Raw genomic sequence first — 13,475 nt, forward strand, 5'->3', positions numbered from 1 at the left:
GCATATTCAGTGGCGTAGACCTCAGGATGAGATTTGGCTTTGCAGCAAAGAGGAATATTTGCTTGTTCTGTAAACAAGAGGCAAGCCAGTTTGCTAGAGTTTTTTGCAACTGGCATACCAGTCTTATTTGGATCAAATGAATCACAAAGCTAAGCTGATTTTCTCAATGATGCAGTTCTTATCAATTAACAAACAAGAGCACATTTACAATCTATCATATGCAGAGCTTTCTCACAAGCGTTTGAATGACACTTCAGACAAAGTGGGAAGCACTCTTTCTTCATTAAGGTGGAAAGGTGTGATAATCTTAGGTAAGAACTTGGGATATGTCCAAAGGACAACTTTGAAATGACAGAATTGGGTATCCTGGATCAAGGGATTTCCGACATCCAGAACATACGAAGTCAAATCAAGCTCAGATATATCTCCACCTTGGAAAGCAGAATGTGGAGTACCACAAGGATCACCACTCTCACCTATATTATTCAACCTAATGATGACACCACTGGTTAAATCTCTATCCAAACAAGGCCTCAATCCATTTCTCTATGCAGATGACATCACCATCTATATTACCTTCAAACAGAACCCCACAGAAATCACCAAGGAAATAATAAACAGCATGAACATCATGGAATCCTGGGCATCGGCATTCAATAGAGATAAAACCCAATGTCTCATTCTCTCATCCTAATACAATAATCTTCTCCCCTCAGAAATGGCATTTTATCATGAACCACTTGGTAAATGAGAGTCAAAACTTTATACTGTACTCTGTATCACAGGTAACCAGTGAAGTTGCTTCAGCACCTGGTGTTATATGATTAAATCTGGAGATATTAACAACTAATCTAGCAGCTCCTTTCCGTACTATTTGCAACGCTTTAAGCTATACTGTGGAACACCCAAATAAAGAGAGTTACAGTAATCTATTTTTTTTAAACCATCGCCTGAACAACACACCTGAAATCAGCCAGGCAAAGCATAGGTTTTAAATGAAACAATATACACAATTGATGGAAGGCAGACTGGTCCATATACACAATTTGATCTTCCATCATAAGCTGGGAATCCAAGATCACACTCAATAACTTTTACCTCCTCCTGCATTGGTATATCAATTTCACCCACACGACACACCCAATAACTTTTATCTCTTCCTGCACTGGTACATCAATTTAACCCACAGGAATAGCCAAGGGCCATCAACTTTCCATCACTCTCCCTACAATAAGAGTTTCAGTTTTACCAATATTCAAAATAAGCTTATTAGTTGTCATCCATTCACAAATCTCATTCATGTAAGATGTCAATTGCACAGACAGCTCTTCACCCCATGTTATTATTGGAAAAAATATTGAATGTCATCAGCATACAGACGGTACTCCACGCCTAGTGATTCTATAACTTCACACAAAGGAGCCACGTAAACACAGGGATAGATTTACGGACCCCTCCTCCACTTTGAACAAAAAAGGCACATTCTGACAAATAAGAGGCAAGCCAATCATAAACCTTACCCCCTATACCCAATTTCTGTAATCTGGACAATAATATAGCCCCATCAACAGAATAAAATGCAGATGACACATCTAAGGAAATCAAACAACATTGATTTTTATCCATATCTCTCCTCAAAGTATCTACTGTAGAGATTAATAATGTAGCCACACTATGGGGTTTTCTAAACCCCTACTGAAATTTGTTCAAACAGCTATTCTCCTCCACAAAGACTTCAAGATGTTGCAAAACAGCCTTCTCAGTAACTTTCCCCCAAAAAGGGACAACAGAGATAGGTCTATAACTACCCATACTTTCAGGGTCCAATCTCTCATTTACAAATCTCAGGAATAGACTGCAGGAACTAGATTTTACCTTAAGTAATGACTTATTTATAAAGCGTGTCCTACTAGCTCAGGGTCACCTGCAAGAGATTTTGCACTATAAAATCCCATTCTACCAATATTTCCAGGACAGAGACTTTCTCCTCAGTCAAGATGTGAAAGTCAATTTGCATAGAGACCCCAATACCATTGAAGTAGTTTTGTTTAAGTTGCAGAGCAGGAAGAAACTTCTATGATGTACATGGCATTAGATAAGTTATATCCTTTCACAGCGAGTGAATTGGTGAACAAATGGGAACAATGGTTAGGAGAAACCCAAGTGGGAAGAAAGTTGGTGCCAAATTTACCAATATGCACAAAAATGTACTGTTATTACTATTCTGCACAGAGCATACTGGACTCCTGTGAGAGGGCAAAGAGCAGGGGCTGGTAGCTTGGGGCAATGTTAGAGGCACTGTGGAAAGCAGGGATTCCTAGAACACATGTGGTGGGATTGTCTAGTTAATCAAAGATACTGGAAATTGCTCTGGGATAGGATGCTTCGGTGGACAGGAGAGAACTGGGCTCATAACAAAAAAGCTTGTATACTAGGTCTAATCCTCACTTGGCCAGTGCAAAGTAGATCATCTAAAGGAGTATCACATTTGTTAATTCTTGCTGCAAAAACAGGTATAGCTAGGATCTTGAAAGACTTCCTGGGATCCTCCCTACTAACCTGAAAGACTAATCTGAGCATTCTGACTTTTTGACAAAAATCACCAAAGAGTTCCAAGGTAGAGGGCACATGTATTCTCAAATACAGCAGGCTGTAGAAGACTAAATATTAGCAGGAGTCCTCTGATGGATTCACTGACACTTACTCGCACACCACATTGAAGGTGCTCACTTTCTTAATTATTTGTTACATTTGTACCCCACATTTTCCCACCTATTTGCAGGCTCAATGCGGCTTACATAGCGCCATGGGGCGAAAGCCTCCTCCGGTGAAGAAACAAATATAGAGTAATGTTATTTTAAATTAAATAGATATGTACAGACACATTAGGGAAACATAGAGATGGAAGTTATATAAAGTTCATTAAGTTCATAACAAATTTGGGTTTCTTTGAGTTACTGGTTTCAGGTAATTAAGTTGGGTCCTTAGGATATGCCTTTTCGAACAGGTAAGTCTTTAGTGATTTCCGGAAGTTGAGGTGGTCGTACATAGTTTTCACGGTTTTTGGGAGTGCATTCCAGAGTTGTATACTTATATATGAGAAGCTGGATCCATGAACTGATTTGTATTTGAGTCCTTTGCAACTAGGGTGGCGGAGACTTAAATAAGAGCGTGATGATCTGAGTGAGTTTCTGGTTGGTAGGTCTATGAGGTCAGACATATATCCTGGGGTATCACAGTATATAATATTATGAACCAGGGTACAAAATTTAAAAGTAATACGTTCTCTAATTGGTAGCCAATGTAATTTTTCACAAAGGGGTTTGGCCCTATCAAATCGCGGTCTTCCAAATACAAGCCTGGCTGCCGTATTTTGAGCAGTCTGAAGCTTCTTTATAAGATTTTCTTTGCATCCGGCATAAATTCCGTTACAATAGTCCGCATGGCTAAGGACCATTGATTGTACCAGATTGCAAAATATTGCCCTTAGGAAGAACGGTTTCACTCTTTTAAATTTCCACATTGAGTGGAACATTTTCTTGATTGTAGAGTTAACTTGGCTCTCAAATGTAAGGTTCCTGTCAATAGTAACACTAAGAATTTTCAAATTATCTGAAATAGGAAGAGTACAGTCTGGGGTGATTATTAATTATTAACATGTTTCTATTTCCTAGGTGGAGGAGTAGCCTAGTGGTTAGTGCAGCGGACTCTGATCCTGGGGAACTGGGTTCGATTCCCACTGCAGCTCCTTGTGACTCTGGGCAAAGTCACTTAACCCTCCATTGCCCCAGGTACGAATAAGTACCTGTATATACCATGTAAACCGCTTTGAATGTAGTTACAAAAACCACAGAAAGGCGGTATACCAAGCCCCATTCCCTTTATACTTAACTACTAGGTTAAGAATATCTACCATATCACCTTTCCATACACATAGAAGTTAGGTGTCTGTGTTTGGGGTCTTTAGGGTGGGGAGAAAAGGGTGGGAGGGGATGAGGGGTGGATGGGTTAGGGGGAAAGGTTGAGGAAGGTAGGTGTCTGTGTTTGGGGTCTTTAGGGTGGAGAGGAAAGGGGGGGAGGAATGAGGGGTGGATGGTTTCGGGGGAAAGGTTGAGAAGTGGGAGCCTAGTTGGTTTGTATCTGATTATGTGAATTGTACTTGTGAAATGGCCTCGACTCTACATTAGAGAATGTCAGTTTGGAGTTATGGAACCATTTATAAAAACTTCAGTAAAAATTTAAATGTTAAATTAAAAAAAAAAAAGTGAGAATTACTAGGAAGTGCATTTTCTAAGTCTGGAATTTCTGAGACACTATACCAGAAATTCAAAATGAGACCATGTAAAATCTCCTTTACAGAAGGTCCTTGTGCCTTAATCTAGTCCTCTCTTCTCTCATGAAGTATATGACCAGCTGTGATTGTGAAGCTGGAAGAATATTCACCAGAACATGGGCATACTGACAGTGTAATTAGGCATACTTTGATAGAAGAGATTTGAAGGCCAAGACAGTACAACTGGTATATGTACTTCTTTATTGTCATAGGAGGAGATGTATAAGGGTTCTGACCACTAGTAGAGCACCATACTGAAAATCTCTTCGACTTCAAAGGATACATTTGTCTAGAGGAAGGATTCTGAGGAACTATCAAGGTGTCCTGGATGGGTTGTAGGGCAGCAAGAGTAGAAACTAGAGAATGCTCAAATTCCAGGCTCTGAATGCCAGAGATGTCAGGTCTGGATGAAGAAGTTAGCCCTCCTACTGAGTGATCAGTCCTGGTTATTGGCCTAACTTACGTGGAAATAGAACTGCAAGGTTCTGGCGCAGAGGAAACCAGTTCTTTTGTCTCTATTGAAATTGTGTAGTAGTCTCAGCATGAGAGGAAGTGGAAGGTAAGCATAAAGAAATGGCCAAGTCCATGGAATTGCCAGTGCATCTGGTGCAAGATATAGGAAGGAGGGAAGAATGGAACAGTAAAGAGGAAGCTTTGTAGTCTCTGCGTTGGCAAAGAAATTGATCAGAGTTATCTACCAATCGTGAAAGGGTCCACATAATATGTAAACCACTTTGATTGTAACCACAGAAATGCAGTATATCACGTCCCATCCCCTTTCAAGAGGAGTGCCCTGCTGAGCTTTTCAGCTAACTGATTCTGCAGTCCAGATATAAGTGGCCTGTATCTACATGTGGTTGACCATTACAAAGTCCCAGATTGTGGATACTTCTCAGCAGAGGTGGACAGAGCTTGAACCCCCTTGATGGTTCACCTAAAGAACATTATTACTCGATTATCTGTTTGGATTACTAAAGAGGCACTGCAAAGGCAGTGAAGGAACACTCACATGGCATGAAAACTGCCTTTAGTTCCAAGTGGCTATCGTGAAGAGTTGTTTTATATTTTGCTACATTCCCTATGAATACTGAGGGTTGAGATCTGTAGCAAGAATTAATTGATGCTACCACATTGCAAAAGGAATGCCCACTGTTAGGGTTGTGCATTCTCTTAAGATTTCACACACAGATACAGTGCCATTTGCCAAATAATACAGATTTGCAGGGTACATGATATGAGGATTTTGGTTATAATCCACTGTACTCTGGTAGACTTTTGTGGTTACTTACTTTTAAGCAACTTGAAAGGTTTTCTTTAGATATTGTTTGTAAAGCGAATGATACATACCTGTAGCAGGTGTTCTCCGAGGACAGCAGGCTGATTGTTCTCACGACTGGGTTGACGTCCACGGCAGCCCCCTCCAACTGGAAGAAAACTTTGCGGGAGGTCCCGCACGCAGGGCATGCCCACCGCGCATGCGCGGCCGTCTTCCCGCCCGTGCGCGACCGTTCCCACTCAGTTGAATGACAAGCAAAGGAATGAGAAAAAACGCAACTCCAAAGGGGAGGTGGGAGGGTAGGTGACAACAATCAGCCTGCTGTCCTCGGAGAACACCTGCTACAGGTATGTATCATTCACTTTCTCCGAGGACAAGCAGGCTGCTTGTTCTCACGACTGGGGTATCCCTAGCTCTCAGGCTCACTGAAAACAAAAACCCAGGTCAATTGAACCTCGCAACGGCGAGGGCATAACAGAAATTGACCTACGAAGAACAACTAACTGAGAGTGCAGCCTGAACAGAACAAATCGGGTCCTGGAGGATGGAGTTGGATTCAAACCCCAAACAGATTCTGCAGCACCGACTGCCCACACCGACTGTCGCGTCGCGTATCCTGCTGGAGGCAGTAATGCGATGTGAATGTGTGGACCGATGACCATGTTGCAGCCTTGCAAATCTCTTCAATAGTGGCTGACTTCAAGTGGGCCACTGACGCTGCGCCATGGCTCTAACACTATGAGCCATGACATGACCCTCAAGAGTCAGCCCAGCCTGGGCGTAAGTGAAGGAAATGCAATCTGCTAGCCAATTGGAGATGGTGCATTTCCCGACAGTGACCCCCTTCCTATTGGGGTCAAAAGAAATAAACAATTGGGCGGACTGTCTGTGGGGCTGTGTCCGCTCCAGGTAGAAGGCCAATGCTCTTTTGCAGTCCAATGTGTGCAACTGACGTTCAGCAGGGCGGGTATGCGGTCTGGGAAAGAATGTTGGCAAGACAATTGACTGGTTAAGATGGAACTCCGACACCACCTTTGGCAGGAACTTAGGGTGAGTGCGGAGTACTACTCTGTTATGATGAAATTTAGTATAAGGAGCATGAGCTACCAGGGCTTGCAGCTGACTCTACGAGCTGAAGTAACTGCCACCAAGAAAATGACCTTCCAGGTCAAGTACTTCAGATGGCATGAATTCAGTGACTCAAAAGGAGGTTTCATCAGCTGGGTGAGGACGACGTTGAGATCCCATGACATTGCAGGAGGCTTGATAGGGGGCTTTGACAAAAGCAAGCCTCTCATGAATCGAACGTTTAAAGGCTCTCCATAGATGGCTTTACCCTCTACACGATAATGGTAAGCACTAATTGCACTAAGGTGATTCCTTAGTGAGTTGGTCTTGAGACCAGACTCTGACAAGTGCAGAAGGTATTCAAGCAGGTTCTGTGCAGGACAAGAACGAGGTTCTAGGGCCTTGTTCTCACACCAAACGACAAACCTCCTCCACTTGAAAAAATAACTCTTTTTAGTGGAATCCTTTCTAGAGGCAAGCAAGACACGGGAGACTCCCTCAGATAGACCCAACGAAGCAAAATCTACGCCCTCAACATCCAGGCTGTGAGAGCCAGAGACTGAAGGTTGGGGTGCAGAAGCGCTCCGTCGTTCTGCGAAATGAGAGTCGGAAAACACTCCAATCTCCACGGTTCTTCGGAGGACAACTCCAGAAGAAGAGGGAACCAGATCTGATGGGGCCAAAAAGGTGCAATCAGAATCATGGTGCCGTGGTCTTGCTTGAGCTTCAGTAAGGTCTTCCCCACCAAAGGTATGGGAGGATAAGCATACAGGAGGCTGCTTCCCCAATGGAGGAGAAAGGCATCCGACGCCAGTTTGCCGTGTGCCTGTAGTCTGGAACAGAACAGAGGCAGCTTGTGATTGGTCTGAGAGGCGAAAAGGTCCACAGAGGGGGTGCCCCACTCTCGGAAGATCTTGCGTACCACTCTGGAATGGAGCGACCACTTGTGCAGTTGCATAACTCTGCTCAGCCTGTCAGCCAGACTGTTGTTTACGCCTGCCAGGTATATGGCTTGGAGAAGCATGCCAAACTGGCAGGCCCAACGCCACATCCTGACGGCTTCCTGACACAGAGGGCGAGATCCGGTGCCCCCCTGCTTGTTGATGTAATACATTGCAACCTGATTGTCTGTCCGAATTTGGATGATTTGGTAGGACAGCTGATCCCTGAAGGCCTTCAGTGCGTTCCAGACCGCTCGGAGCTCCAGAAGGTGATATGAAGATCCTGTTCCTGGGGGGACCACACCCCCTAGGTGTGGAGCCCATCGACATGAGCTCCCCACCCCAGGCGAGATGCATCCGTCGTGAGCACCTTCGTGGGCTGCGGAATTTGGAATGGACGTCCCAGGGTCAAATTGGTCCGATTTGTCCACCAGTGCAGCGAAGCGCGGCAACTGATGGACAGGCAGATGACATCTTCTACCTTCCCGGTGGCTTGGCACCACTGGGAAGCTAGGGTCCATTGAGCAGATCTCATGTGAAGACGAGCCATGGGAGTCACGTGGACCGTAGAGGCCATATGGCCCAGGAGTCCTCAACATCTGCTGAGCTGTGATCTGCTGAGACGCTCTGGTCTGGGAAGCGAGGGACAGGAGATTCTGAGCCCTCGCCTCGGGAAGATAGGCCTGAGCCGTCTGTGAATTCAGCAGAGCTCCTATGAATTCCAGAGATTGAACTGGCTGGAGATGGGACTTCGGGTAATTTATCACAAACCTCAGCAGCTCCAGAAGGTGAATAGTACACTGCATGGACCAAAGAGCTCCTGCCTCTGAGGTGCTCTTCACCAGCCAATCGTCGAAATACGGGAACACGTGCACCCCCAGCTTGCGTAGGTTCGCTGCAACCACCACGAGACACTTCGTGAACACCCGTGGTGCAGAGGCGAGCCCAAAGGGCAGCACACAATACTGAAAGTGACGTGTCCCCAGACGGAATCGGAGATACTGTCTGTGGGCTGGCAGTATCGGGATGTGAGTATAAGCATCTTTTAAATCCAGGGAACAAAGCCAATCGTCTTTCTGAATCATGGGGAGAAGGGTGCCCAAGGAAAGCATCCTGAACTTTTCTCGCACCAGATACTTGTTCAGGCCTCTCAGGCGCATCCCCCCTGTTTTCTTTTCCACAAGGAAGTACCTGGAATAGAATCCCTGCCCTTCCTGCCCGGGTGGCACGGGCTCGACCGCATTGGCGCTGAGAAGGGCGGAGAGTTCCTCTGGCAAGTACCTGCTTGTGATGGGAGCTGAAGGATTGGGCACCCGGTGGGCAATTTGGTGGAGTGGAGACCAAATTCAGGGTGTATCCGCACCGCACTAGTTGGAGAACCCACTGGTCGGAGGTTATAAGAGGCCACCTTTGGTGAAAAACTTTCAACCTCCCCCCGACCAGCAGGCCGTCCGGCACGGATACTTTGATGGCAGCTATGGTCCCATGGATCCAGTCAAAAGCCCGTCCCTTGCTTTTGCTGTGGAGGCGCAGGGGGCTGCTGTTGACGGGAACGAGCGCGCTGGGACTGTCCCTGTGCCTGTGGAGGCCTTCGGGCTGGCTGGGTGTACCTACGCTTGCTGTAGGCGTAGGGTGCAGCCTGCCGGGCCCGGGAAAAATGTCCACCTGCTGAGGTGGATGCTGAAGGCACCCGGTGGGAGAGCTTGTCGAGAGCGGTTTCCTGCTGGTGTAGTTGGTCCACCAACTGCTCGACCTTCTCGCCGAAAATGTTATCCCCCCGGCAAGGGACATCTGCCAGCCGCTGCTGGGTGCGGTTGTCCAGGTCAGAGGCACGCAGCCAGGAGAGTCTGCGCATCACTATACCTTGGGCCACAGCTCGAAATGCCACATCACAGGTGTCATAGATACCCCTGGACAGGAACTTTCTGCACGCCTTCAGCTGCCTGACCACCTCCTGAAAAGGCCTGGACTGCTCCGGAGGTAGCTTGTCGACCAGGTCCGCCAGTTGCCACACATTATTCCACATGTGGATGCTCATGTAGAGCTGGTATGATTGGATGCGGGTCACGAGCATGGAAGATTGGTAGGCCTTCCTCCCAAACGAGTCCAGAGTGCGAGACTCCTGCCCAGGGGGCGCCGAGGCGGTATCCCTCGAACTCCGTGCTCTCTTGAGAGCAGAGTCCACGACCGGCAAGTCATGAGGCAATTGAGGCCGCATCAACTCTGGGTCTCAGTGGATTCTGTATTGGGACTCCGCTTTCTTGGGGATGGTGGGATTAGATAGTGGCTTCAACCAGTTCCGAAGCAGTGTCTCCTTAAGGACACTGTGCAACGGCACCGTGGAAGACTCTCTATGTGGTGATGGATAGTCGAGGACTTCGAGCATCTCCGCCTTCGGCTTATCCACAGTAACCACGGGGAAGGGAATGCTGATAGACATATCCCTGACAAAAGAGGCAAAGGAGAGGCTCTCAGGAGGTGAAAGCTTCCTCTCCGGTGAAGGAGTGGGGTCGGAGGGAAGGCCCACAGACTCCTCTGAGGAGAAATATCTGAGGTCCTCCTCCTCCCCCCACGAGGCCTCCTCCTCGGTTTCGGACATGAGCTCTCTCAGCTCAGACCTCAACCGGGCCCGTCTCGACTGCGAGGAACCATGTCCTCAATGATGGCGTCGAGCGATGGACTCCCGCGCCGGCGGGGACGAAGCTCCCTCCATCGACGTCGACTCCACCTGAGTGGCGGTCGACACCGGTGCCGCAAGCGGCGTCGGCATCAGAGGCCTCAGCATCGGGCCAAAGCCCACCGGCGCCTCCATCAACGGCGCTGGGGGCGCAAGCACCCCCGGTGCCGGTAGAGCCTGGCGCATCAGCCCTTCCAGGATCCCGGGAAGGATGGCTCGGAGGCACTTGTCAAGGCCCGCTGTCGGGAAAGGCAGGGGGGCCGGTGTGGGTGCCGGAAGCTGCTCGGGTCCAGGAGACAGTACCGAGATACCCGCGGACCCACGCAGCGACACCTCTTCGACCGAGGGGGAACGCTCCTCCCGGCACTGCCGCTTCCTGGGTGTCGAGTCGTTCCTCGATGTCCCTGGAGCTGCCAGTCCCGTACACCGTGGGCGACCGATGACGGTGCTTCTTGGCTTTCTTGCGATGTCCGTCATCGGCGCTCCGTGGAAGAGACGAGGAGGAGGTGGAGCCCCCCCGGCCTCGAGGTATCGGATCCGACAGGGTTCAGTCCCGATGGCCCTGAGCAGCGGGAGTGGCCGGGGCCTGCAGGCCGGCGGGTCAAAGGTACCTGTGCTCCTGGGGTCGATGCCATAGTCGGCGCCGACGCCGTCGACATCGGTACCAGCACCGAAGACCCGGCCGTCGACACCGATGCCGTCGAGGTTGACGTCGAAGGGCCGACGCAAGTTCCAAAAAGACGGTCCCCGCAGAACTTGCCTCGCCACCTGCGTCCGCTTCCTTATGCCGAGACACAAGGTGCATGTCTTGGAATTATGCTCCGGGCCGAGGCACTGGAGGCACCAAGCCTGAGTATCGGTCTGCGAGATCTGCCGGCTGCACTGACCACACTTCTTGAATCCGCTGGGGACCTTCGAGGACATCGACGGAAAAATCGCGTCGGCGAAGTCAAAATCGTCGATGGTGGCGGTGAAAAGCACACTCGAAAAAGAAAGAAACGACCGCGCGGCCAATGCGCCCTCGCGACTAGGGACGAGGAAAACTTTTTCGTTTTTTTTTTTAAAGAAAAAAATAACGCGAAGCGTACACGACAAAGAAAAACCGCGGGCTAGGTCGCAATCCGGTTTCCGGGGCTAAGAGAGAGATGTGAACACGTCTCTCTCCAGCGCAGAAAGGAAAAAAACTGAGCAGGAACGGTCGCACACGGGCGGGAAGACGGCCGCGCATGCGCAGTGGGCGTGCCCTGCGTGCGGGACCTCCCGCAAAGTTTTCTTCCAGTTGGAGGGGGCTGCCATGGACGTCAACCCAGTCGTGAGAACAAGCAGCCTGCTTGTCCTCGGAGAACTATATTTCCTTTGTGATGTTTGAATTTACTTTCTGCCACATATCTAATATAATAAAACGCACCGTGAACGTTCTGAAGACAACGTTCTGAAGTCACTCAAACACTCCCTGGCTGTAGGGTTCGTGGATTCATGGTGTGAAGCCAGCCAGCCGTCTCTGCCCCGCCCTCGCGTCAAACGTCATGACGTCGAGGGCGGAAAAAAAAAAACAAACGGATCGCACCCACGCACGGTGCGTTTTATTATATTACATTTACCTCCGTGGTGGCGGTTCCGGCAGCGCAGCGTCAGGGAAGGAGGCGGCGCTCCCGACGTCTCTAGCCTTCCCTTCGCTGTGTTCCGCCTTCTTCTGACGTCAAGGATGACGTCAGAAGGCGGAACACAGCGAAGGGAAGGCTAGACGTCGGGAGCGCCGCCTCCTTCCCTGACGCTGCGCTGACGGAACCGCCACGGAAGTAAATTTAAAAAGAAAAAAAAAAAGAAAAGGGATGTTGGGGGGAGAGAAGAGAGTGGGCAGTAAAGTTGAACAATGGGAGCGGGAGGGCAGGGGAGAAACGACAGCATTGATGCGAAGGGGGGGGGCATGGATGCGAAGTGGGGGAAAAGAGGGCGGGCCAGGCTGGGACATGGGAGAGAGAGGAGCATGGATGCGAGAGGGGGTCATGGAAGGGAGAGAGGGGAATTGCTGGAAAAGGATGAATGAAGGGGGCAGGGGACAGAGGGGAATTGCTGGAAAGGGATGAATGGAGGGGGCAGGGGACAGAGGAGCATGGATGGGCATGGATTGGGAGGGCAGGGCTCAGGGAGAGAGGGGAATTGCTGGAAAGGGACGAATGGAGGGGGCAAGGGACAGAGGAGCATGGATGGGCATGGATTGGGAGGGCAGGGCTCAGGGAGAGTGGGGAATTGCTGGAAAGGGATGAATGGAGGGGACAGATGGGCATGGATGGATATGGATTGCAGGGCAGGGCTCAGGGAGAGAGGGGAATTGCTGGATAGGGATGAATGGAGGGGGCAGGTGACAGAGGAGCATGGATGGGCATGGATTGGGAGGGCAGGGCTCAGGGAGAGAGGGGAATTGCTGGAAAAGGATGAATGGAGGGGGCAGGGGACAGATGGGCATGGATTGGGAGGGCAGGGCTCACACTCTCTCATATACAATGTCTTTCTGACTCACACTCTCACACACTCTGTCTCACACTGTATCACATTCACTCTCTATGTGCCACACAGTCACTCACACACTCGCTTGGTCTCATACACTCACACTCACAGAGAATCTGTGTCTCACACACACTCTCTCTCTCGCACACACACACACACTCTTTCTCACAGTCTTACATACACACTTGCACACACTCTCATTCTCACACACACACTCTCTCACAAACACACTCACACCCAGACTCACTCTCTCTCTCACACACACACACACACTCACACTTTCACTCTGTCTCTCACACAGTCACTCTCACATACACTCTCCCAAACATACACACTCCGAGGAAAACCTTGCTAGCGCCCGTTTCATTTGTGTCAGAAACGGGCCTTTTTTACTAGTTATAAATAAAAGCTTCAATAGTTATTAAACAGAAAAAGAAACCCAGTGTCCTCAATGAGACCTACAGAAAATTCATGCAATGCACCTGTCACATTACCTAAAATTTAGATAGAAACAGTACAAAGTCAGAGACTCCAAATATCCAGTATTTGGCTTGAGACACATTGAGGTATGTTTTCAAAGCACTTAGATTTACAAAGTACCAGAGCAACCTTTGGTACTTTGTGATTCTAAGGCTTTGAAAATGAGCCTCTAGATAACCTATGGAACTTTGT

At 48.7% G+C, this 13,475-nt stretch overlaps 1 protein-coding gene across 5 annotated transcripts in view; it reads right to left on the reverse strand.

The window, feature by feature from the left end:
• Positions 1 to 13,475, reverse strand: part of INTS13 (integrator complex subunit 13) — a 165,743-nt gene that overhangs the window by 139,975 nt on the left and 12,293 nt on the right. The window lies entirely within an intron of this gene.

Source organism: Microcaecilia unicolor, chromosome 9 (assembly GCF_901765095.1).
Source record: "Microcaecilia unicolor chromosome 9, aMicUni1.1, whole genome shotgun sequence".
NCBI lineage: Eukaryota > Metazoa > Chordata > Amphibia > Gymnophiona > Siphonopidae > Microcaecilia > Microcaecilia unicolor.